Below are 23002 nucleotides of genomic sequence, written 5' to 3' on the forward strand. Positions count from 1 at the left end.
GAAATTTTCCGATAATCCAAGATTTCCTCGAAGAAGAAGATTATCTCGTTTCTCTCTTTTGTTCCTCTTGTTACTAAAAAACGCGAATAAGATAGGATGTATATACAGTTTCGAGGAGAAGGTTATGCTAAATTTCGTCACGGAATACTATTCGAAACGAAAGCTGTTTCATATTTTCCTTCCCATCGAGCGCGCCATCTTCGAGTGTGCCGGCAAACACCTCGAAACAGTATTTGCGTTTGTTACCCAACGTCTGCATCCGATCTTTTCCTTCGTTTTCTCTCTCTCCGGTTCAAGTTCGAGCGAGCATTATAGTCGAAACGAAAGATCTTTCGAGATTCCTTCGATTCGTGTTTTTCTCGCGTTCGATCAAAGAATTTCAATATTATCGTGATCGTTTAATTATTACAGATTTCGAACTTACGCTTGGACTTGTTTACATTCGATATGCGAGGACACCGATCATACGCAGAATAACGTAGAGGCTTCGTGTGTACGGCGAGCTGTTTGAGCGGAACATTTGATCCTGTAGCGAGGATCGAATGGCAAATGCGTACACGCAACTTTCCCTTCGGCCGAGCGGAATTTCGCGGAATTTCGTTCAATCCTCTCGACATCCTCTCGATACCCGACAGATACGTTTGTTCTTCTCCGTTGGACGCGATACGATTCGCCGGAGGTTAGAATTGCCGGAATCGGGGAAACACGAGCAGATGCGCGCGACACGAGTCGATATTGTTGCAGCGTGGCCGGTGAATACGCGTTTAATTTCGCGATTGTTCGTGTACACAATAACGGCGATAACAAGAAGCGCGCGTTCTATCGGCGACCCGGAACACCCAGGAAACACGGCGGGAAATTGGGTCGATCTTTGATCGCCCCGAGTAAGGCCAAGCCTCGTTTCCAAATTTCGGATCAGCGATCGATCGATGAAATAATCCTTTCCCCTTCTTTCTCGATAGAATTCGTTTCGATTCTCGATCGGAGGAAAGCTCGTTTCGCACCGATTTCATTTACTTTTTATATATATATATATCATCTGGATGTACGAGCCAGCTTACAAATCGATTCTACATAGGAGAGGGAGATTTCGTGAGAGCGGTTCCTCGTTTAAGATACGAAGAAGAAGAAGAAGAAGGAGAAGGATGGAAGAGAGAGAGAAGGAAGGAAAACGTTTTAATCGTTAGAACCACCAGCGCCATCAGCATCGCCACTGGGATCGGCCGCGAGAGGATAAAAAAAGTGGAAAGAATCGACTGGTTGCGCGAGGATTACCACCGGGGATTATTTAAACTAATTGTCCGAGTTTTTCGAGCGGACAAGTTTCCCTCTGTATACATAATTGTGGCGGTGGAGGGGTCGCAAAAGGAGACCCCTTCCGCATGGAGGAGAGGGGAAGCCTGTAGGAAGTCCGGGAAATCAGGCAATTTAAATTCACCGTAAAAAGGCTCTTTAATTAAAAGACTTTAATTCCTCACGGTCGCAAGGGGACGCTTACTTATTCATACTAATGACTAGGAGGCAGCCTCGAGTAATTAGAACGCTTTGACCGGTCTAGGCGTGTGTTCGATTTACAAGAATGTCGCGCAAGAACGTTTGGGATTTTGATTGAAAAACCCTCCTCTCGTCTTCACCTTTCTTTTCCAAGTTTGAGTTTTTTTTTAATCACTTTCCATTCTTCGGTTCGATGTCGTTCATCGATCGTCGTCGATGGTATCAGTGACGACTTTTAAAAGAACGCTCGTTGCTCGTCTCGTTCCGCGAATAAATACGAATGATACTCGTTTCGAAGATGAAATAGGATAATCCCAGGCAGGGAAGGGGGACGGAAAAAAAGGGGCGCGTTCCGAGCCGGGCGGATTCCCGATACGAACGGTATGCGCTCGGGGGCGCAAAGAATTTGTAATTCGGTTAACTACGGCCAAGTCTCTGGAGAACACCTTGCTTCGACGCAACCTCGCTAATTGGATCAGAGCACCGCGATAATTAGTTTAAATCCTCCAATTAATATTCCGTGTTTTACTTTCGCGTTACGAACACCCGTTTGGGATATTCAGCGCGCTAGTTTTCTCGCTTCGAAGATCACGTTTTCGCGAGTAACGCTTCCAATTTCTCTCCTTTCTCTTCCTCTCCCCCTCCTCTTTCTCCTCCTCCTCGGAACACAGAGACCCGGTTAAAATTCTCTCCAATTATCGAGCCGAATTATCGAATCAGATTTCGCTGATAATTTCCGAAATATCGCGGAATCGATTGATTCTCGGAATCTTTCTTCCTTTCTTTCTTTCGTTCAACCGAACCCTCGTATCGAATATCCCCGTCGATCGTTTTTTCAATTTTTTTCACGTTTCCAACATTTTTCGAATTCCATCTCCCTCTCTTTATTCCACCTATCTTTCACGAACCCTGCTCGCGACCGTTATATACCTGTGCGTCTCACGTTCCATTCGTTCGGCCGGCTCCGACGTTCGAAAAATATTTTATTCAATCGAGAACGGAATTTTGATACATGCTCGTCCAACGCTCCTCCCTCCGATTGTTTCCATCCTCCGAGTTGGAAGGAGGAAGCTTCGTATTTCAACGCGACGTCCTTCGCGTTACTCGACTTTACTTCGCGAGCAAGTTGGACGAAGAAAACGAGCAGCTGCGTACGGTTGGATCGATGGTTCGGAAGAGGGTTGCACGCGCATAAATACCGAAACGTGGTCGTTAGAACTGATTCCGGAACCGAGCAAAGTCCATTTAGAAACACCTGCCGCCTCGCTTCCCCCCCATCCCTCTTTCTTCTAAATCAAATATCTCCTACATGCTTTTTCGCGCGTCGTTTTTCAACCGATCGTCATAAATCTCTCCCCTCCCTTGTTCTTTCACTTCGATTCGAATCGATCTTCCAGATTATTCCAGTTATACCGTGGAAATTTTCCAATTAAATTGTGCATACCTCCTTTCTTCTTCCCACTAATTTCAGCGGGAACTAAATTTTCGAAAAATCTTCGTTCCATCCATTCTCCTCCTTCGTTTCCTTTTTTCTTTCTTTTCCCTCCCCGTTCACTCGTCGTTCAAAGCGTCGTCGTTCTTGCTTCTTATTTTTGCCCGATCATCTTCCCATCGTAATTGTATTTTGGATTTAATCTCTGGAGACGGTTCTTGCGAACGACGAACAGCGGGAAAGAACGGCCCCGCTCGCCGGATCTCGCCACCGATTCATCCATCAATCTTGGCTGGCCGCGTCCTTCCACTCGCCGTTTCGCTTTTTACCCACCGGATCGCAAGAATGGTCGGGTAAAATCTTTTCCCCGTCCGAGGAAACGCGGTGTTGGACGACGAGTGGGAAAAATTCAAAGGATTCGAACCGCTTCCCAACACGGGCTGATCGAATTTCCGATCACCGATATCCTCCTTTATACCATTATTCCAAATCTTTGGAATTACTCTTCCCTCCTCTCTCCCTTTTCCACGTGTGTGTGTTCTTTCTTCTCTTCTCTTTTTCTCTCTTCTCGTCCGTTCCTTCTTTCTCTTCCGCTCGGGAAGAGAAGAAATCGGTATCGAAATGGTTGGAAATCGGTGGAAATCACGGCACGTCGCTGCTCGCCAACGGACTGGAGGGTGGAGTTTTCGGCACGATTTTCCCATCCAGCCAAGGAAGGAGGAACGAGAGGAAGAAAGATACGGTCCATCGAAAAACGGTAAAAAGGCCGCGCCACGGTGTCATAAAAGTTAAATGGATCCTGCCGTTCCTTCTTCTCCTTCTTCTTTCTCTTCCTCTTCTTCTTCTTCCTTCTCCTCCTCTTCTTCTTCTTTCTCCTTTGAGACGATAGTATCCAGCCGTTTTACTTTTCAAATAGTTTTAAAACTCTCGCACAGACCGAGAAATCTTCCCACCGAGGGAAGATTTAGCAATTCCACCGCACCACTTTTATTACGACTCTTCTCGAGACGAGAAGAAAAACGGCGCGAACGTGGAGCGTTCGCCATTGTCATCCTCGTCTCCGATTATTCCCGCGAAACCGGGTCGCGTCTCTCCTCGATCCGCCTAATTTTTCACCCTCGTTCCGACCTTATCTCGAACCCCTTTACGTAACCATCCGATATCTATATCGGTAATTGGTGGAGAGTTGCAATGCACGGGTTGGAAAGGTTAGAGTTGATCGATCGCGCGATAACGTGGTCGGACTAATTTCCAAACTATTCGCCATAGGGATTACTCGAATGGATATTGTTTAGCCGCGCCAACTTGCTGCTCCCCCGAGTGCGGCCCGCTTCCTTTAACCTCTTGGCACCGACAACTTCCTCCTCCTATTTTGGCGCTTCTTCCCGTTTTCGCTCACCTTCATCGTCTTACGAAAATTCCAGCGTACGGATTTATTTTGGAAAATTTCGAACGTGCGTATATATTGGATTGGCAACTAAGTAATTGCGGATTTCAGTTGAAGTTGATGACGATTTAATCAAAGCAATAATCGATTCGGATCGTCACAGTACAACTCGTGAAATTGCAGAGAAGCTGCATACATGCGTTGAAAACCACTTAAAACAACTTGGCTATGTTCAAAAACTCGATACATGGGTTCCTCGCGAACTGAAAGAAAAGCATTTAACGCGACGCGTTAACAGCTGCGATTTGCTAAAGAAACGTAATGAAAATGATCCATTTTTAAAACGACCGATAACTGGCGATGAAAAATGGGTTGTTTACAACAATATCGAGCGGAAAAGATGGTGGAGCAGGCCACGTGAACCAGCTCGAACAACATCAAAAGCTGGTATTCGTCGAAAGAAGGTTTTGTTATCAGTTTGGTGGGATTACAAAGGAATTGTCTATTTTGAACTCTTACCACCCAACCGAACGAGCAATTCTGTCGTCTACATCGAACAACTAACGAAATTAAACGATGCGGTTGAAGAAAAGCGGCCCGAATTGACAAATCGAAAAGGTGTTGTATTCCATCGTGACGATACAAGGCCACACGCATCTTTGGTCACTCGGCAAATTGGAGCTTGGTTGGGATGCTTGCACCATCTGATTACTTTTTGTTTCGATCTTTACAAAACTCCTTGAATGATAAAAATTTCAATAATGATGATGATATCAAATCGTACCTGATTCAGTTTTTCGCTAATAAAAACCACAAGTTTTATGAACGTGGGATTATGATGCTGTCTGAAAGATGGCAAAAGATCATTGATCAAAATAGGCAACACATTACAGAATAAATTGTCTTTGATTTTCTAAAAAAAATCCGCAATTACTTAGTTGCCAACCCAATAATTTCGAAGTTGATCACTCGAATCTCAATCGGATTATCCGAACGAAAGAATTTACAACACGGATTCGTTCGTTTATTTTCTTATATCTCGATATGAAATGAAAGGAAAGAACAAAGGAACAAATCTTATTTACATTCGCGTCAGGAATATCTTGGTTCATCCCGGCGAAAAATCTCTCGAAACTGGGATTTTTCCACGACTCGGCGGCGGAATCGAGTCGCGAGAACGTAAGAACTCCAGCGCTAACACCGAAGAAGATTCGCACCCAATAAAGCAACTCTGTTTGCCAAGTTTACGAACACGAGGAGGGGGAGAAGTTGAAGTTGCAAGCGGGTTTACGACGCGCGGGTAAACGCGCAGTATCCGGATTTAATCCGACGAAGAGGCGAGTGGATCGCTTGGTGGGATTCTTCCCTTCCCCGCCGTTTAGGGAATATTCTTGATCTCATCGGTGTCTCCGCTGAAAATTAAACGTCGAGAAATCCTCTTTTCATCCCCCCTCCCTGCTCCAGGACCCGGTAGAATCGCGCGGCAAAGTTTCGCGACAGATGAAATTACGTATGTAAATAAGCGTGTCGTATCTAATTAGAGATGGCGCGCGGTTCAATGACGCGAATTACGCGGCTCGTCGGGCAAACTATCTTTTCACAGCTTTTCTCGATCATTAAAATATACACGCGTTACGTACATGCGTTTCAATTAGCCGCAATAATTTGTGGCTCGAAATAAACGTTCATATATAATAAATATGTATATATATTTATCGTTGAAACTTTTGAACGCGAGACGTCTTAACGATTCGTAATACGAGGTACTTTACATGGGTACGAATGCTTTACGCTAATTAAACGATTCGTATTAATATGCTTTGCGAATGAATCTATGATTCGTGACAGCATTTCCCCAAAATACCCAAATATTCGAATAATATCGAAAGAGGATTGCATTTAAAAATAAAACGAGAGAATCGTTCACTTCATTCTCGTGATGTTGTTGTTTTTTAAGGGATTGGATTCTTGAAAGTATTCTTAAAAACGCGCGAGAGCAGCAACGCTTCCGGTATTAAGTTGTTACACCTGTTTTAATGCTCTGCGAGCATTCGCGGAGAGAGAGAGAGAGAGAGAGGTAATATCTTTAATACCTGGAAAGGAAGGCTGTAAACAAAGAAAGGGGAAGAGGGATAAAGGAAGAATGCGAAAGTTTGGCATCCGCCTTTAACCAAAATTGAGTTTTCCGCGGAGAGCATCGGTTGTAACGAGCTTTGACGTCCTATTAGAGCGCATCGCGTAGAAATATCGAGCGAGCGCGTCCGAACGTAAAAACGGAATTTCGTGAAGGAAATGGAATTTGACCGTGCGTTCCAGAATTCCAACCCTGTTTTCACACCCTTCTTGTTTATTATCCTTTTTTTCCCATTTACAAACTTTACATTTCGGCAATATTGTTATTAATTATCGTCATTTCCTCTTTCTTATCCCCGTCCAGAAAACGAATACAGCTTTGGATTCGAAAAAATCGAATATTTTTAATCTCTCGAGTAAACGGAATATATACTTTTATAAACCGTGGCTCGCGTGTTTCGAGAACATCCGGTGGATTAATGGCGTTGGTGGAACGTAAACCTTCTCGACCTTCCCTCCTGGGTTTGATGAAAAGAGGAAAAAGTTGGTACTCTTTGCCACGATAGTTCTCGAAAAAGGAGATTCAAATTCTCAGCGTGTAGAACGGTTGAACATTGCGGTTGTGAAACATTGAAAACCGGATATCCAAAGGGATTACCACTCCTCCTCGGTTCAAAGGGATCCTCCTAATTCGCAAAACGAAAAAAAGGAAAAAAAAAGGAAAAAGAAAGAAAGAAAGAAAAACCTAATCTTTACGTATATATATACACATATACATACATGTGTGTGTGGCGGATCGGAAAGAGGAAATTATCGCGCATGAAGGGACGCTTGGTTTTCTTCGAGGCGACGGTTAAAATCCCCGGTTGTTTGGAAAAATAGTGCGGGAACAAGGAGCGCAGTGTCGTTTGTTCCGGCGACGTTCGAGCCTCGTTTCTCTCCCTTTGACGCGATACGACTCCATTCCCTCTGCCTCGTAAAAGTTCGCGCGGCTACATTCAACCCCGTGGCAACCGCTTTCGTAAGGCGATCCTTTGCTTTGACTACTCGCGGAACCACGCGTCTCACGCTGTGTCGCGCTTTAATATTTACGTCGCGTTACGTTACGCCGCATTAACCGGTGTCGCGGCTTTAACCCGAAAGAACACCGGACCCCGACGTTCCGCGCTCTTTCCAGACTTCTTTTTAATCAGGCATCCTTGGACGGATCTCGAAAAGGCCCTTTCTCTCTTTCTTTCTTTTTTTTTATATACTATTAACTGCGTTCAATCGAGTTCCGTATATCTTATCGTTTCGAGTAACTTTGCTTCCCTTCCAAACTTGTTCAGAAAGAAAGGGAAACGTTTCAGCATCGATCCACCGACAAATCTCGAATATATATATAGATAGACAGATTTCGATTATTCAGAAAAATTGGAGAAGCTGAGAGAGTAATGAATAAACGATAGAGATTCGAATCGTGCGAGTTTTTTTTTCAAACCGACCGTGAAAAATGGCGCTAATTTGTTTATACCTTCTCCATTTTGGGAAGTTTAGGAAGTGACGGCACAGCGATAAGGGTTAGAGAGCGGCGGTACAAATGATTGCGAGGAAACGGCGGGCGCATCTGCTCGGGCGTAAAATTGGTATGATATAGAGGGTGCTCCCAGAGACAGACTTCTCTGGCGGCCCGTCCAATAGCCGTAGCGGAAATCTCTAAGAACCACGCTTTCCCACCAACTTTCGATCGAGCCTCGCGAAGATTGAATTATTCTTGGAGAAGTTGCAGTGGGGGAGGAGGGATGAGGCGTGTGCCGTTGGCAGGCCGCGATAAATTATTCGTTTTGTCACGGGCCCGTGATACGGAAATTCATCGGGAATCGGGCACAATGAGTCCGTCGGCCGCTCGCCGAATTTATATCCCGCGGCGAATTTCGCGTCTCTCGATGCCTTTTATTTTTCAACCGAAAATCAACGAGCGCGAGCTTTTATTATTTCGCAAGGAAATTATAGGAAAGATAATAATCGAAATAGAAAAAGCGAAAAGAAAAAGGACGTGTACGTGTTTTCCAGCATCCGATCGAGATATTTCGAAATATAAACGAATTAATCGTTCGATATATGAACGACGTTCGAGCCGTGATGAAACGAGCAAAAAAAAAAAGAAAAAACGCGTTCATCGACGCGTTTCAAAACGAGGAGGAAAAGGCAGGGGAAACGTTCGACAGTTATACCGATCTGAAAAATTTCCAACAATTCTCCCGTCTCTAAATGTTCCGCCTCTATGCTCGTCCAAGTCAACAAGTAAGTTAACTCGTTTCTCCTTTGAACGAGCGTCTCTGTCTGCCAATAGCGTAGCCGGCGTTTACGCAACCACCGACACCGATTCTCGCTTCGTTAGGGACTTCGTAGTGCGCGCTCGTATAATTGGTTACCTCTTTTAGCCTTCGAATAGATTTTTCCACCCTATTCTCTTTGCGCTTTCTCTCTTCCGTTTTCTCTATTGTAAAGGGTAAAAGAAAGAAAAAAAACTGGACGTTAAGATTTTCCAGCGAAACAACGTCTTCCTCCTCCTATTTCGTTATCGTTGAAACGAAGCTAGGTAACTCGCTTTCCGTATGGATAAAATTCTAAATGTCTCTGAGAAAAAAGACGGATATACTCCTTAATGACGTTAATAAACGATCCATAGAAAATCGATGCGAATTCTTCTACCCCCAAAAATTAACTGAATGAAGACTTATTCTTCGTTTCTTTCGAACGGAGACAATAACGAAAAAAGAAACTGGAAACGAACAGGGAGTTTACATATCCTCGGGAGGAAATTGCATGCTCGAAACACGGGTGTAAATTCGCGTGGAAAGTTGATGGGACACGGAAACACGGAAGAACGAGTCCGATGGTCTCTCCCTTATTCTCGAATATGAGACTCTTCTAGCTATGGTCAACGAAAGAAGATACTCTCGAATACAGATGTAGGCGCGTATGTACGCTGGGCCGTAATTTCTCGTTCGTTCTGGAGGAGGGGGGAAATCGGTAGGAAAAAAGGGAATGGGGGGGAGGAGCGGGCGAGGCAGCGTGTTCTCGAGGCAGGGCGGGCTGGATTGGTGTAGGTCAGTCGAGCGGAAGCGGTCGATTTACGAGCGACCGACTCATAACGAACTTGTGCGGTGGTAGAATTGGGCGGTACCTCTGCCACTGTAATTTCTGCCACTGTCGGTTACGACGCGCTCCAAATTAGCTGTAAGGATTTAACCATCTTCTCGTCGGGATACGATATCCCTCGTCTTCCTCGTCCCTCCCTCCATGCAAATTTCCTCCAATCTCCTCCTCCGCCGTGACCATCCTACCGATCGTTATCCCGGAACGAGCACGATTGTCCGCTTCCAATTTCATTTTCGAGTATCGGATTATTCCATAAATATATATTTCGTCGAGTAAATATCAAGTTTATCAAAAGTTTTGATAAACGATACAAACGGCTTATCTCGAACGACGTTCCAATTATCTCGATATATTTCTCTCTCTCTTTCTTTCTCTTTTCCGGATAGAAGAGTTTTTAGTTTCGTCGGATCAACGATGGCGTATAATATTTTTCAGATACGAGCGAAGCTTTCGTCCGTTGCGAAAATTTTCGTGTCGGTCGAATCGGTATCGGCTATTAATTTCGCGATAGAGAGGAGATATGCAAATGGTGGAAACGAGATAAATGGATTTCGATAAAGCTGTTCCTGCTCGCGGTTCGAAGAATAGGTCCGATCGGACGTATACGAAATTTTAACAGGGCGCGGAAGGAAAGTATTCGTATTGCTTACAATTTCGATATTCGCCGATATCCCCGCGTGTTTCGTCCCCGACCTCGACGCTCGAATCAACACAAACAACTTTTGTTTTGCAACTTCAGTGCCGTTTTGCTTACCGTCGAGTTAACACGGTCGTTTCAATCGTGCTTCGAGCCGAGAGTAACGTAAAGTAAGTCCGTAACGATTATATAATTATAACGTTCGTTGTATTTTTTCGATCGAACTCGTTGGAAGATTCGAAAAATCGGTTGTATTTTTTTTATCCGACTTTTTATTTTTTACCTTTCTCCAATTATTCATCGAATCCCGAATATCGTACTACGAAAATACATTGGCCGCATTGTTGCTTCGAATAAATATACATTCGATGCACATTTCTAAATGTACATCGTAAATTTAATTTTACAAATAGCCATTGAATAGCCCGACTTTTCTCTCGAACGAAGAACGCGTAATTTCCAATTGAAATTGGAATTGTCCTCCTCAAGCAAGGCCTATCCTTTTTCGGAAAATAATTTCGAAAGATTTTACACGTTTCCTCCTCGCGTTCCTCGACGCGAATGGTAAAATTTTGGTTGTGCCAGATCCTCATTATCCCCGTACCCGTGTTCCGCGGATTTTCCGAGTTATGGAACGTGGACAGAGCAAAACCGCGAGTCTACAAAACCGTGCCTCCCCTTCCCTCGATGAATCGCGGCCGCGAAGATACAAAAAGAATTTCAACTTCCACTCTTTATTCTCGCTTTGTCCCCGCCACTTCGTATTCCATTCACCGGCGAAATTCGAATTTCTATCACTGAACCTGGTCTCAGACCGCGTCTTTAGAACCGAATTTTACCGCGTTTGTCCCGTAAATGTCTCTCTAACGAATATAAATTAATCTGTGTTTTCGAAAAGATTGCCGATATATGTGAGATTCGTTGCAACGTATTATTTATTATCCTTCTCGCGTGCTGTCTCGAAAAATATTACGAGGCTCTCGTATATTTATCTCCGTTTCTCTCTCTCTCTCGCGAGACAGTTGGCAAGTAACTTAAAAATGTTGCGCGCCTTTCCTCGCGTTGCTTACGATTTTAACGATAAAATATACGGCCGGCCAGCCTCGCATTCACGGATATACCTCGCATTCAGAGAGCGAGCAACGCGTCCATTTTATTTCCGCTTGCCGCTTGCGATTCATTTTTTAATGTACGCGCCGGACGAAAGGGAGGGAGGGAGGGAGGGTGAAGCCGTGGAAAGGGGTTGATGCGACAGAGGGACTGTTTGAAAAAAAGGCGGAGAGTACGTTACTTTTCGGATGTGATTTTTATTTCACCCGTGATTCCTTTTTTTTTTTTCCAACCTACTCGCTACGTGCGCGCACGTCGCGCTTGATACCGTGGCATCCGAATAAACAGTTTACACGGAATTAAAGCGCACTTGTGACGCAGATGTCCGGCCGCCAAGTTACCGTCACCGGCGGGATAAAAATTTCCAGACGGCCGGTTTTCAATTAGACCGCGTTCTCTCGAACGTGTCGCTCGATATCCTCTCCGCAGTTATTTGCCCGTTTAAAAATTCCTTGAGCGTGGAGCGAAAACGGGAAAACGGTTTGTCGTCGATGCCCACCTGCCTCTCCATTTCCTCCCATTTAATCGAACCAGGTAGTTCGAAAACGAAACAAAGCGCGTGCAACGTTCAAAGTTTGCTCCAAAGTTTCGAGATGATCGATCGTTGCCAGATTCGATCGTGAAAACGGAGTCTCTCTCTCTCTCTCTGTCCTTGATCCTGTTCTTTTCTCGCGTTTTCGCCGACTCGTCACGTTTCATCGGAGAATGTAATTTCCGTTTGGTCGAGGAATCCGGCCAACGGAGCGGGAGGCCATCCGATACACAATTTATCCGATAAAATTGGTCGAGTTCCTTCCACGACGATCCTTAACCTTTTCCTTCGCGCTTCCCTTTCCTTCCTTTTCCTCTCGAGTTTCGTTTCACCTCCGTTCTTTCATCGCGTTCGAATAAATCTTACCGATACCATCCCACGAGTTGTTCCAGTTGTTCCAACAGTTGTTCGGGTCGCGTCAACAAAAGTTTTTCGTATCGTTTCGCTCACCGTTTCGCTCGCCTCTTTCGATGTAATTCTTGGAACGTGTATGTACGGAGAGTACGTACAGTAAAATTGTTAAAGTTTGGAAATTCGGTTTGTATCGAATCGTTTGGAACGATATCAATATATATATATTTTATATTCGAACCGGTGGTGAAATTTATCAACGAAACTTGTAAATTTCGTTACACGAAGGAACAATCTCACTCTCGATTCGACGACGATCGCGGGGGATTCTCTTCCCCTTCCCCTCCCATCCTGGAATATCGTATACGTCATTTTACAAACATGGAATCTTGGAGCGAGTTTCTCGATTTGCGGTAAATTGAGATTCATCGATTTTCCTCCGCCTTTTATTTTCCCCTCCCTCCCAGGCCTTCCTTCTTTTCCACCCAGTTCCTTTTCTCGCGTTCACCCGGAGAATTCGACTCTCGACCACGGTTACTCCACGGTTGCCAGTTTTCTTTCCACGGCACACTCCGCTAAATCTCGACTCTCGGTTCTCTTCGGGAGAAGAGTAATGCTCGTGATTTTACGAATTGACCGATTTTCTTCCCATGACCGAGTCGAATTCGCAATAAGGAACGTTCCTTTCTTTCTTCCTCCTCCTCTTCTTCTTCTCTCTCTCTCGCTCTCGTTGTTGGCGAACCGTTGGAAGCGAAATAGATTATGCGGCAAAGAGAAATTACATTACCAGTGATGAATTCGAGGGAGCTCGAAAAAACGCTATTCGCTATTATTTTCGTAAATTTTCGACGAGACGATTTTTGTATTCGTGGTTAGGCGCGATTTAAAAGAAAGATTTTAAAATCCCCGGAATGAGCGACGCGCAATTTCCATGGTTTTATAGGAGGAGGGAATCGCCGCTACTGCCAACTACTCCTCCCGCTTCTATTCTCTCCAAAGGATCTCCCGTAAAAGAATCTCTCTCCTGTACTTGACCAATCGAGATCCCTTGTTTCCTTCCCTCCCTTCCGCGCCCCACCTCCTCCGGTGTACGCGCGTACACTGTAAAATCGACTCGGGAGTTGAATTTCAAAAGCGAGCACGTCGATCCGCTATCGTTGCCTCGCTTCTGCTACTCCTCGACCAACTTCCACGAATCGTGTAACGTTTTAGAGAAATCCGATACGGAAAGCCGGACTGGGATGCATCAACTTGTCAACCCGTAATACCTGACCTTTCCCTCTGCCGATTGTCTTATCCTCCTTTTTTTTTTTGTTCTCTCTTTAGATTTTCAGCCTTTTCGAACGATTGTTTTCGATCGAAGATGAGGAAGAATTTCGAGCGAATTTTTTTTAAGAAAAGAATCGATTTTTTCTCGAAAGAGGAGGGAAGATCGCGCTCCAGTTTCTTTGATTCGGTTTGACTCCTTTGCTCGCGGAATATGAAAAACGGCTTTTCGTCTGGTCGCGGTTTTCTCCGTCCGTTTCCTCAGAAATCTCTCCTTCTCGCGATTCGGCCGCCTTCTCGACCGACCAACCGCAACGCCTCCTCGCTCGATTCGCCTCTTGCGTACGTGCAAACGAAGCGACCGATGCGCCTACGCGTTGCATTCACCTTTTCCACTCGATTTTTCCACCCGTTTTCCTCTTCCCTTTTCCTCTCGAAACGCGCACGCTGCTTGCAAATCTTTCTCTTCAACCATCCGTATCTCCCTCTCGTACTTATTTATCTCTTTAATATTTATTTTCAATCGACATCCTCGATGGTCGCTTTTGCTCGTATCGATCCATCTTCCTCGTACGGATGGAGTGTTCTTGCTGTAGTTCCACTGGTGGGAAGAAGTCTCGCGGGACGGCAGAGAAAAGATCCTTCCGTAGGATCATATCCTATATCCACTTGACACGCTTTGTCGACGATCTTGACACCACATACCAGTAGAAATTGCAACTTGAAAATGGTAATTTATTTTCATTTATTACTTGATGTGACATTAACTACGAAATTACGTTCATAAATGAATCGTTGCAAATCATACGTAGCTTTCGTATATTGTGAGAAATAAAAAATATGTTTGCATCACATCGATACAATTAAAATTCTTTAAATTATTCTATATTTACGCTGATGCAATAAGAAGTTTAGATCGTTTTGGATCGACAAACGTCACGGTAGAAGGAAAAATGAAAACGTGAAAACAGACTTCTTTCCACAGTGAATGGTACGCTCGTATTCCGACTCGTTGCACGATGGATGATATAGATGGGTAACTCGTGCGACAGCGCCACCTATTCTCGCAAGTCCCTCGGCGACGTTTCGAACGAGCGTCTTGGCTCGAGTTTGAATTTCTCTTTGTTCCCCTTTTTCTCCCTTTTTCTTGCCCTCCTCCCTCCACTCGACGACTTTTTCGTTGCAGCATCTCCCCGATACCGATACCGAGAGAGGTTAGAATTACAACCAGCCTCGAGCTTTATCGTAGCTCCCGATAAACCGAGGTATCGGTGGATGAGCCGATATAATGACCGTCTTAGCGCGAATCGATAAGAGATCTTGGAATCGAGTGGCCTCGAAACGAATATCGGTCGCACGAAACGTCGTGGACTCGGTTAACGAAGCCGTGGTATTTCCTCGAGAAACGAGGAAAGAAGGAAAGATGTATTCGTAAAGATCGATATTCTGGAAAGTCTATCGTTAGCGACGCCTCGCAAATTTTGGTAATTACGGTTATTATATATCGGTGTCACTTTCGAGGAGGATATTTTCTATCCTGTTTCTTTGTTCGAATCGCTTTAAACGCGTTTGAGAGTCGAGAGTTGTTAGTCGAAAAGCGGGATTCATTCCCCGGTTGGGTGGTCGGTCCCGCCGCGTAGACTGAAAAACGATCCGTTTAATTACCTAATAAATACATTTAATTGCCAGGTTGTTGGCGACGAAATAAAAGAAGCAGAAGGCGGCGGTTGATAGCGGGGCAGCCGCGCGATAACTCGACGGGGACGATGATAATTTAATTGCAGAACGCTTGTCGCGTCTTCCCATTCCGAAAACCGAGACGCGGCTGGCTGTGACGTGTATTTACCCGGTTACCTGCAACTCTATCCGTTCTGTAGCGGCGTCTCTCTCCCTCCACTTGTCTTCCGTCCTCTGTTTGTTTTTATTGCCGAGTCGAAGTGCGAGTTTCAAGAGACCGCGGCAATTGTTTTGTCACCCGGCTGAAAGAAACTCGGCTGAAAGAAGACGGCGCGCGACGTCTTCCTACGTAAACAAATAACAAGAAACAGTTTCCGCCAATTTCGTTTCGTTGCGCCACGCGTTTTATGTTTTATTTTGTTTCACGATTTCTACGCAAAGGTTGGCGAATCTTCCAATATTGATATTTCTATTTCTTTTCTTCTTCTCTTTGTTTTCTCAATAAAAAAAATAGGAAAAAAGGAAGACACTTTTTTATATACAATTCGGCAAAACGCAAATTAAAAAATAGAATCGTTTCTTTTTTCGATTTATCCGATCTAAAAGGTTTTTCCAGCGCGTGGGAAAATTGTCGGAGCGTGCAACGAGAGCTTGCAGCTGAACTTTTGTCGCGCAGCCGAGAAATTTCGCGCGCGTGGATTCGATCTTTCCAAGTAGCGTTTCCTTCGACGTCATTTTTCACCTACTAGCGGAAAACAAATGCCGGAAACGTGGAACGATCGGAGGATTGGATTCGACGTGGATTTAAAATGTTGGGAGTGAAAAGCGCGCGAAAACATGGGATCGTTAACAAGCCATCAATTTCTGCCGGGACAAAATTTTTCCAGACTCTCTCTCGTCGAAAAGGGTGAATAAACGGTGGCCGTAAATCGTGGATCGATCTGTTCCCGCGAGAGCAACCGAGCAAGTAACGCGATTCGTCGTGCGCGATATCTCGATCGGAGAATTATTCGATTTCGCCAAGTTGCCGTCTGAAAAACTATAGCGCAATTATAATTTATAACGGGGGAGACGAATGGCACGTATTACGTTGTTCGTTTGGAAAAATCCTCGGCTGGGGAGGGGGACGGAAAATCGATGCCGGCTTGATTTGTCGTTGCCGATTCTCTTCCGCTTCGTTTAATTCGTCGTAATCGCGATCAAAACGAGTCGCGAAAAGAAACATCGTTCCTAATGGCGGGATCGAGATGAAAATCGTTATCGAAGGAAAATTAATCGTATTGCTCTACGTTTAAAAATTAAAGAAACGATCAAAGTTTTCAATTATTTTTCAGAGAGAGAGAAAGAGAGAGAGATTTTTATTAAAACTTCTTATATTATCTTCATCTTTAACGGGCGATTCTTGGTAACGTTTGTATGCGCGGACATCGTCACCCGGTTTATTTTCAAACATGATTCAGAGCGAAACATTCGTTGCAAGACTATCTTTCCGCAGAACACGATACACGACAAAGAAATTTTTCTACATCTATTTTTGCGAACCCGTGTATTTTTCTTTTTAGAAAGAAGAAAAACTAATATTTTTTTTTTATATAAAATTTTTCCGCAAAAATAACAGTGGCGAAAAACTCTTGCAAAAATATTCAAACTCGAAAGAAACCGGAGCCAGAAGCATCGAATTATCTTTTCCATCGGAACGATCCCGTAGAGAGATAAACAGATTCCTGGTTGGGAAAAACACTGGTGGAGAGAAAGAATCGCGTTGAAGTATCTTTGCGACGCGATAGTTTTTGTCGCATCGAGACACCGAGTCCACCGAGTTTCGCGTCAACTTTCAGCCGGTTCTTCGCTTCTTTTCGCTTTATTCCCCTGGCGGGGCTCGGTCGATTGACCGGTAGTCGGAAAACGTATATCCGTGGCCAGTGGAGCGAACAATCGCAGGGAAACGGGTGGCTAATATTTGATCTAGTTTGCTCGATTGTTTAAGGGAGAAGAGTGGATGTAGGTTTACGCAGCCAAAAGAACAGGAGCACGCGGCCGGGTCGAGTCGAAGGAGCGACGCGAGATTAAAGGGGACTTTTCTGGATTACGACTGGGAATACCGGTTGAAATATTTGTCCGGTGCAAACAGAAAATTCTCGCGCGATGCCCCGTTCTTTTCGTTCCGTCCTCTCTGCGACTCGTTCTCGCGATCATTCCCAACGAACATCTCGACCAATCTCGCCATTTCTCTTCGAGCCTTCTTAACTTTATCGTTACCGTTGTGCCCCGCCATCTTTCTCACGTTCGTTTGATCTCGCGCAATAACGAGATACGTTTGGAAATCGTCGTAACGATTTTTTGATTCGCGATGCACAAGGATCGAGAAACATCGTTTTACACGCAAGAAATCCTTTATCCCGAGCCTGGATTTCCTATTAGGTTTTATTACGATCGCTCGTCGATCGAACACGCGCTGAAATATAACCTCGTCGGACTCGAATGCGAACGACAGCTATGGCAACACAATCGATGATCTCGCTTCCGACCTATTCATAGATCGAGAATTCTCACACTCGAGGTTTTGCTCGCTTCTTCTTACCGTACCAGTTTCTCGTCTTTTTCGCGTTGCACCGGTTCTTCCGTAAAAGTCACGGTCGCACTGGATGGAACGAACGGATGGCGCCAGTGTCGCGTATTCGCGTCGGTGCGATGCTGTCGCGGCGAGCGGCGAAACTCGAAGCTCGCGTCGAAAACTCGAGGCCGGGGCCCTCGTGAGGGGAGCTGGAAGAAAAACACGACGAACACGAGGCGAAGAATACTGCATACTGCTGGGTGGATTGTGTTTCCGTGGGGAGAGAAAGAGCGCGTACGAGTAAACGGAGCAAGATATTTGCGGGCCGGGATCGATTCTCTCCGTGAGTCGTTTCGCTGGTGCACCGTGACTGCCAGTTAATGTTTCGTTCTGGCTACTTGAACGCGTTGTTTGGCGAAACGAAGCTTGAATTTCGAACGATATTACTCGATGGAGTGTCGCATTGCCCTAGGCTATGCGTTGCTGCAAGTTTATCCTTATTAATTTTGGTTTGTTACCAACAATGGTTTTACGACTCGTACGTGGGAAATACACGTGGGATACACGTATATAGTAGGTACGTATTAGTCGGATCGATGGATGCGTAACTCGAAACTGGCATTGTTCGTCGATCGAGCGGTCGAGGTATCCGGGTCGACAGATCCCTTATCTTTTCGCTATCCTTGAATCTAATATTCGAAAGTAACTGTTATTACGGGGGCTCCGAACTGTTATTACATGGCTCGAACGTATACGACGAGATAGCCTCGCGTAAGTCTCCGCGTGGAGGCTTACGTACGAATCATAAATCGGAGGTACGGAATCGTCGAATCGAATTCTATCGATAGTGTCAAGTTGGACTGATTGTATTTGGTCTGGTTCGCGTTGGCCATTGTTTTTTTTCTCGCGCTAGAGAAATGAATCATTCGTTTCATGCGATATACCCTCTTCGAACGATACGCTTGTAGCGACGCTAGTAGCGAAAGAGTCTCTCGAATTTCACGAACTAATCGCGCGTATATCAGTTTCGCGTTTACGGTAACCAATCGTTAATATCGTAATCTATCTATATCGTAATCATTTTTTTTCCCCCTTTTGCGTAATAAAAACCGTGATTTTTCGCTTTTAAAATGTTTCCAATTCTAATTAATTCTATTATTTCGACGTGATAAAATTTATACGATTTCCCGCGATTACATGCGATTACGCACGAATAAACGCTAGTACGCGATATTCGTACGCAATGCGCATGAATCAATCATTGGCCATGTTCGTACGGATACGTTTCGCATTTCTACCTTCCTGAGACTGACAGATAGGAAGGGGGTGGGGGAAAAAAAAAGAAAAATAAATAAATAAAATTTATTTTCGCTCTCGAAAAAAAAATAATAACAATAAACGAGAGTACGATAATAAATAATCGTTCGTGTTGCGCTTTAAAGAGTCGGCAGATAGATTCGACGATTATAGTCTTTATTTCGATCGTCTGTCTAGACGTCTATCGCGCGAAGGAAGAAAAAAAAAAAAAAGAAAGAAATCCCTGTAAAAATGAAGCAACGTCCAGTTTGCGAAATCGGAAACGAGGGAAGGGCGAAAGGAAGAAAAAAAGTGAAAAAAAAAAAAAGAAAAAAAAGGGGAAAAAAAATCGGAACCAGATGACAATCGGCTGGTAAAAGCTGGATGAAATGTCTATCAATCTGTCGATCTATCCATGCGCGTTGTACCACAGAAAAATATGGAGATCTATTTTCCTCCCGCTTTTCGATATATACGCGAAAATGGGAAACGACACGGGGTTTGCCGAACATTCGTCACTCGGCTATTTTTTTATCTTTGTTTTTTCGATGCATGAATCTATCGGGGGAGGGGAGGGGGGGGGAGGAGTCCTTTACCGGAGCCGGTTATTTGAGATGCATCCGCCGGGCCTCCACCTTTGTCGATATGATTTTTCTTCCTATCCTCCGCGCGGATGCGGATCCGTTTATAAAAATATATTTTATTTTTACTCATGATGCTGGATCGTGCAATAAGATTCGGATTTTGCAAATGAATAATTGATATTACGGGATCGGGCAAATCAACGATGCAAATGAAATTGGCGATGGAAATTAATAATTTTTAATTTATGCACGCGTGTTTCATTTAATTTATTTATTTTTCTTTTCTCAGTAGCGTGACATTGACATTTTTGACGGAAAAAGAGGCGCGAAAGAAAAATATTTGAGGGAGAGAGAAATTTTCTCAACGAAACGTTAAAGAACGATCGATAAATCGCAGGACAAAAAAGTGGACGCCGATAGGAAGAATTTTAAGGGGAGGAGGGGGGAGGATTTTAATCGGTGGAAGCGAAATGAATTTCCACACTTTCCGCACACCGCGTATTTATTCTCGGCCCAAGGCTGGAGTGGAGCTATTGGGGCGCAATTACATTTCGGGCATGATGTTCTTCCGCGAGATGGAAAGGGAGAAGGCGGGCGTGGGCGCAATTTCCTCGCATAAGCGTTTCAACGTTAAACGCGACGCGTGCATTATAGGAAATGTAATCATGTTTTTAGCGGGCGCGAAAGGTGGTGCGGGGAACGGCCTCTCGCCTCCACTGGAACGCAATTAAACTAATTTGATCGGCGAATCGATCGACCGATTCGTACGATCCCTTTCTCCGAAACCGATGATCGCGAATTTTCACGCCCACGATCAAACGCGTTTTTTCCCGTATTCCACGCGCTCCCGTATTTCCACGGTCAAAAGGAAAGCTATTTTAACGCGGCGTATTTGGAACGCGGGGAGACGCTTGACCGAATCTTTCCAAGATAAATCCAGCGGCAGGTTTTTCAATATATCGATCGATATTTCTTTTCATCGAAAAGAAGAAAAAAAATGATACGTATACAGGATCCTTGGAAATTAAATGAAAAGTATCTCTGGTCGATGGACGTATCGGATTTTAAAACGATTCCCCTATATATAAAACACGGGGGAAACGCGAGTTATCGCGTTTTATCCCGTGCTCTTGGCCCTATTACGATATACTTTTCGTTTCGATCCGTTCCTCGACCGAGAGGAGATATTTAAACGAATGAAAATTGATATCGGTTACTCGAGAAGCGATAAAAGAGAATCGTTCACCGGTAAAAATTCATAATTCGTCCGATATGTGTGTATATATATATATATAAAACGATCAGATGGAATCGACGTTAAACGATGACAGATCGCCGCTCGACGACAGCTCTTTGAACTCTAACACAATCGCACGATTTATGAAATTCTAACGTGGGATCGGCGAATAGCTCGCGGCTCGCCGAAATTTAATCGCGTTCCAACCCCTCCCTCTCCCCATCTCTTTTTCACCCGCTCGAAATCGATACCGACAACCGGCAACCGATTTCAATTTACTTTTAATTTCCTTCGACTGGTTTAGCTCTCGGCCAAGCAGCGACTCGGCAACCGGTTCGCGAATATTTGATCGTTCACGACGATTAGCGTGCCGAGTAAACACCGCGCGCTACCGTGCATCGATTAAAACAGAATAGCCGATTTCTCCTTCCTCCGCTCCATGAAATCTTTGATCGGAGTGGACCGTCCACTAGTCTCTCGATCGAAACTAACGATACTTTATGCGCTTTGTCCGATCGAACATCGTTCGTTTCACTCGTGTCAAAAGGAACTCGATTTCGACCTGTTTTGAATCGAGTAATACCGGTCTTCGCATAGTAAATACTTCGAATAAAAAGGAACGTTCGAGATCATTTTTCGAAATACACGGTCTACCGAATCTTTTCTATCCTGGAAGCCAGAAAATTGCAACTTTGTTCCATATCTGTCAAAGTTAATGCGTCATTAGATACACCGACGTATGCGATACACGTTTTGTTTATCCGTTAATCAATGATAAACCATCGACGCAGACGTGGTTGCCGGCCGCGATCGATACATATATATATATATATATATATATATACACGTGTACGTAACGACTTCCCTTTATCGACGTCTGCCTTTAATTAACGTTAACGAACCGAGATAGCGGACAACCCCTCTCTGTCAAGTAACTCCCGCGTTCTGCTTAGTTTGTATTCGTAGATGCTGCGGAATTTCGCATCGGGGGCCAAACTCCCCTTCCCCCTCCCCCGTTTGTCCACCTCGTTACCGCGTTGAATTTTCTCGCTTCCCGGTTAATCGCACACGCCGTCGTTTATCTCGATCGCCGTCTCGACCAATCACCTTCGAATCCCCCCTCTCTCTCTCTCGAGAACTGTAAACGATCCCGATTCCGATTTCCCGAAGATGGAGATTGATGGGATAATTTGGAGGAAGGGATTTGGGGATTCGGAGGGGCGACGAGGGGCACAATTGGCGCGAGTTCTTTTTGTTCGAGGGGGGAGCCCATCGTTGCACTCGCTAACAAGGAGGATGAGGAGAAAAGGGTGGTCCGGCGGAAGTTTGGAGCGCTCTTTCGACGAGGGCTGTTGGCGGTAAACGTCCCTCGACCCTCTTGATCGTCCCTCGTCGTTGTTTCATCGGTATGCCGGTCGCCGCGCGACGAGTGCCTTTGCCGTTCTGAATAAGGAAATTAAACCATTTATACGAGGCAACCAACCGCCCGCTCGTCGCGTGCCGTGAAACAGATTCTCGCCGTTCTCTCATTCTTTCGATAGGAATTCTTCTCCCTCCTGTTTTACGCCTTCGCGCGGGATTTCACTCCTTTCATCTCTTTCTTCGCTAATTTTCGATTCGTTGTTCCACGGTCAATCCCTCCTTTCGAACAATTTTTCCACGTTTCCCGTGCAACTTTTAGCTCGGCGCCCGATCTGTCGGCACAACGCGACACGGCGAGTTTTACACGTTCGTCGCATCGCGTTTCATCAACGCGTGGCCCGCGGAGTAAAAAAAAAAAAAAAAAGGAAGGGAAAAAATGGGATTTGGTCGCGCGAAATTGACAAACCCGACAACTTCGTCCTATGTTCCGTGTCTCGAATTCCCTCTTTTTTTCTTTCTTTTTTTGTTTTTTTGTTAGCTTCCTTTCTCTTCCTCTTCTTTTCTTCTTTTTCCCCCTCTCCCCTTCGAAACGACTACTACCGAATGAATGGTTCATTTCCATTCTCTCCAGCCAGTGGCAGAGTTGACCCGCTTCTCTTTCGGGTCAAACGATCCTCTCTCGAGCCACCACCACTCCGCGAGGCAAACTCGTTTCCACGCGGGCTACGCCGTCGACCTCGTTGTCGCGCGAATAGTTTTCACACGCGGCCGCGACCAAACTTACCGAAAACGAGCTGTTGTCCCGTTATTCGATCCTTCGGTATAAACGTTTTCCTTTCACCTTCACCTTGCTTTCTTCCGCTATT

At 44.9% G+C, this 23002-nt stretch overlaps 2 protein-coding genes across 14 annotated transcripts in view; one reads left to right on the top strand and one right to left on the bottom strand.

Moving 5' to 3' along the window:
* The window catches only part of LOC551203 (E3 ubiquitin-protein ligase MYCBP2), a 176350-nt gene that overhangs the window by 47034 nt on the left and 106314 nt on the right, over positions 1-23002 (top strand). The window lies entirely within an intron of this gene.
* The window catches only part of LOC100578621, a 68796-nt gene that overhangs the window by 36663 nt on the left and 9131 nt on the right, over positions 1-23002 (bottom strand). The gene's annotated exons all lie outside the window — the stretch shown is intronic.

Source organism: Apis mellifera, linkage group LG1 (assembly GCF_003254395.2).
Source record: "Apis mellifera strain DH4 linkage group LG1, Amel_HAv3.1, whole genome shotgun sequence".
NCBI lineage: Eukaryota > Metazoa > Arthropoda > Insecta > Hymenoptera > Apidae > Apis > Apis mellifera.